The sequence below is a fragment of the Nerophis lumbriciformis genome, linkage group LG26, assembly GCF_033978685.3.
Source record: "Nerophis lumbriciformis linkage group LG26, RoL_Nlum_v2.1, whole genome shotgun sequence".
NCBI classification, from domain to species: Eukaryota; Metazoa; Chordata; class Actinopteri; order Syngnathiformes; family Syngnathidae; genus Nerophis; species Nerophis lumbriciformis.
The window spans coordinates 16,194,669-16,199,336 of record NC_084573.2 but is presented as its reverse complement, the minus strand read 5'-3'; positions in this window follow the sequence as shown (position 1 = coordinate 16,199,336).

Below are 4,668 nucleotides of genomic sequence, written 5' to 3'. Positions count from 1 at the left end.
TCGGCCGCGTGCCATTTTTTCAAAATATTCACATGGTAAACTTGGTGACCTTTCCGCCGGCCTGGCTGGTTTACCTTGTAGTTGACGGGCCCCATTCTCTCAATTATCTCATATGGCCCCTGCCATCTGGCCACAAACTTGCATTCGCTGGACAGTACTAATACCAGCACTTTTTCCCCCACCTGGAACTCTCGGAGTGTGGTACCTCGGTTGTACGTTCTTGCCTGTTCTCTTTGGGCTATTTCCATATGTTCTCTTACCATGGGCCAGATTTTGCGAGCCCGGGCTTGTAGTTGGGCGATATGGTCAATCACACTGCGGTGTGGCGAGAGTTGGTTCTCCCAGGTTTCTTTTGCAATGTCCAGCACGCCTCGAGGACGTCGGCCATAAACTAGCTCAAATGGAGAGAAGCCAGTGGATGCCTGGGGCACCTCTCTGATGGCAAAAAGGACATATGGAATAAGATGATCCCAGTCTTTCCTGTCTTCGTCGGCTACTTTTTTTAGCATCTTTTTCAACATATAGTTGAAACGTTCCACCAGGCCATCTGTCTGAGGATGATAAACAGAGGTTCGTATGCGTTTTACTTTTAACCATTTGTAGAGAATGTTTAGCACTTGTGACATGAAACATGTGCCCTGGTCCGTTAAAATCTCATCTGCAATTCCCACTCGGCTAAACATCATAAACAGTTCATGTGCTATAGCTTTGGCTGAGGCTGTGCGTAATGGTACAGCCTCAGGATATCGGGTGGCATAGTCTAGTATTACCAGTATGTAGCGATGTCCTCTGGCTGACTTTGGGAGTGGTCCAACGATGTCCATTGCCAGACGTGAGAACGGGGTGCTGATGATGGGGAGCGGGACCAAGGGGTTTCGATAGGTAGGTCTCGGTGCATTCTTTTGGCATTCGGGACAGCCCCTGCAAAAGTCTTCTATGGCTCGTTTCACACCGGGCCAATAGAAGCGGGTTATTATGCAGTCATACGTCTTTTGTACACCTAGGTGCGCTCCCAGCTGATGAGTATGGGCAAGATAGAGCACTCGGGAGATATGAGACTTAGGCACCAGCAGTTGCTGAATTATGTCCCCGCTCTTAGTTAGCACCCCTTTATACAAAAGGCCATTTTTAATCAGAAAATACGGTGAATTAAGTGCACTCACCCATTCACATTTCTGTCCGTCAATTTCCACGACTTGCTGTCAGGCCCAGCTGAGGTTCTGATCATTCCACTGGGCAGTGGCAAACTCGCCCGTTTTATGGTTGACGCTCTTCTGGTACGGGAAACTCCACAAAGGGGTCCCCTTCCTCTTCTGCCTTCTCCTCCTTCCTACTCTCCCGTCGCTCCTCTTCAGCCGAACTGTCACTCTGTGGGGCCCCTAACGAGGGTCTAAACGCGGGACAGGCTGCAAGCGGTCTCATACTTTTGAGTCCATTGTTGCAGCGGCGACGCTGCCGTGGAACGGCACCTCGGATTAATCCCGGGGTCCAGTAACGGCCAAAGAGTACGCAGTCGGACCCGAGGAGTAGTGGGACAGGCAGGTTTGGTACCACTCCAGCTGGTACCAGTGCATCACCTCGGGGTGTCTGAATGTGTATGTGGCTCACCGGATACTGGCGGACATCTCCATGTACACACGTCTTTGCTGAGGGGTCCGGCAAAGTCAGCGTGTACCAAGGTCACAGCGCTCCCACTATCCAGCAATGCATGTGCATCGGTCCCTCCGATCTTTACTGGAAGGCTGGCATGTTGTCGTCGTCCACTCCCCGTGTGGAGGCATGGTTTGCCTGCATCTGAGCTGGGGGCCGTGGCCATGGAGACATCCCGGTCGCGTTCCAGGTACGCCCAAGACATGTGGTCCGGGTTTCCACACACGTAACATTTCGGCTGTGGGGGTCGACTGGGCCTCTCAGGGGCCGCGCCCCATGGTCGGGGTAAGGACGGCGCTGGCGCTCTTCTGCGGTCGCGGCCTAGCCTCATCTGGGTGGCTCTCAGCATTTCCATGCTCACTTGGTGGTTCTCTAATAAGGCCACCAACTGCTCCACAGTTGGAGGGCTTACTTGGGCGGCATATTTTCGTGCATCAGGCGGCAAGGCTCGGATACAGCGGTCTATCACCAGACGGTCTATGGAGGGGGGTTGCCTTCGCTCGTTAGCCAGCTGTGTGTTATGCGGAGCAGTGCGGCTACCTGCGGTCTCGGCGGTTGGGTGGGCTGGAAGGTCCAGTTGTGATAACGTTGGGCCCTGGCAGGCAGACTGCACCCTTGGCTGGCAAGAATGGCTTTCTTTAGTCTCTAGAAGTCTCGAGCATCTGCCAATGTCAGGTCGCTACGCACACGTTGGGCTTCTCCAGTGAGGAAAGGTGCCAGTATGGATCCCCATTCCTTTACTGGCCACTTCTCCCGGGCCGCAGTGCGCTCGAACAACCCTAAATAGGCTTCCACATCATCCTCACCAGATAATTTAGCTAGGACCTCAGCGGGTTCCCGTGTAATAGCCACATCTTTAGCAATTTTTGTTACTAACTCTTGTACTGCACTTTGAAGTTCAGCTTGGCTTTTTAACAAAGCACTCAATGCTTCTGCGTGTGACATCATGAAAGGTTGGCGTGAATCAGAATACCTGCATTCTCCACCATATGTGGTACCTGATTCTCACCAAGACACAGGATTGGGTTTGCAGCAAGCCGAAAAGGGCATTTATTGTACAAGTCTTTTTAGGAAGGACGGGGTGTGGAAGTAGCAAACTTAAAGTGTCCATTAATAAACATAAATATCTCCCATCTGGGGATCTCAGTCCTTCACACAGCACACTTCTTTAAAGGTCAAAGGTCATTGCCTATAAAACAAGAAAAACACAACATAAGTAAAACATTTCACCAGTAATGTCTTTAGTGGGGAAATAGTGGATGTCTCACTTACCACCTGATGCACCTGCCTTGACACAGAGGAGAGCCAGACCTGAATGAGGCAGAGTTAAGTAGGGTTTGTAGCTGTGCCCCACCTGGCCGCACAGCTGGTGGCACTTCAGGCTGATTGAGCAGGTACAGGGGAATGTACCGCCCCTCGATGATGCGGCCAAGGCTGGGGCGTTGTCTTCCGTGTTCCACTCTGCCTCCATTCCCTGGCTCCTCCCATGTGAGGTGCCTACCTGTCAGGCGGTGCTTGAGTGAGACTCCACAGTGCCAACTTCACTGGTTTTGGGTTTTGTACATCAAAGTAAACATAATGTGAAAATAAGTCATCGGACACTAACATGTTGTAAAGCAAAGGCGTCAAACAAATTTTCATTGAGGGCCACATCTCAGTAATGGCTGCTTTCAGAGGGCCGTTTTTTTTTAAATTAATTTACATTATGCATGCAGGTAATAACCTGTGATTAATCATGATTAATCGAAATGCATATGCATTTGATTATTCGATTATTTTTGTTTTATATAACTTGCTTTAAAATCCTAAATAAAGGTGACAAGCAGAAATTTAAATATTTGTTTTTATCTCACAAATTTGCAATACAGTGTATCATAATATAATTGGCATGATCAGATAATATTAAATATAATTTATATTATATATGTTATATATATATATTATATCATAAATATATATATTATATACTATAGGGATATTATAAGCATTTGCTTCATCCAACCCCTTTTCAAGCCTTGCATAAAAAAAAATGTGTTGTTGTACTGTGCAGGTTTGAAATAAATAATTCAATTCAATTCAATTTATTGTCTTGTACTGTATAGTACACTCAATGTTTTTTAGTCGACTGTACTACATCACTGAGACCTGTTTTTAATATTTTTGTGACCTTTTAAAGTTAAGTGGGAGGGTCAAAATATGAAAAGAATGCCTCAGTAGGGATGCCTTGCAGATGAATGAGTAATCACTACAAACTGCAATAATACAATTTTCCAATTTTTCAGTTTTGCATTTATTTACAGTTGTCCCCTGCCAAATCTCGCTTTAAAATATTATATATATTATTTCTAAAAATAAATAAATAATTTAAAAAAGTCCTAAATTAAGCATTTTCAGGCATAAAACTGGCTAAATGAGCTAAAAAGATTGCCACTAAAAGAGAACAATCCAATCAAACACGCTGTTTAATATTGTGGCCATTGATTGGCTCAGACTATATTACATTAAAAGAGTGTAAAGGCGACTAAATGCTGTTATTTGGGCTCTCATGAGGATTACGAATGTATTTAGAAGGTAATAAATAAGCTATCTATGCTCTAGCTATGAAAATATTGGATTTATTATTAATGACTCCTACTTAGCATGATAAAATGTACGTAAATTGATTATTTAATTTTCATACAGCTACTACGGTAAATTGGGAGCTTTTTTTGTACATTTAATCACTATAAAGATGCCAAAATACATACACTACATACATAAACACTATTGCTTCCTAAAGGGGTTTGGTGACGTCATTTCCTGCTTTTAAAAAAATCAATTACTGACAAATTTGCATGTTGGTTTGAGACCAATTTGATGCACACACAACATAAAAGCAACCGAAATCCTCCCACATCCCTGTAAAAACAAAACAGATGTTTCAAAATATTTTTTTTACGAAATAAATGTGTGACGAGTAGGAAAAGGGGGCGTGTCATCATCGGTGACAATATACGAGTGCAGCAGCAGGGGGCGCCA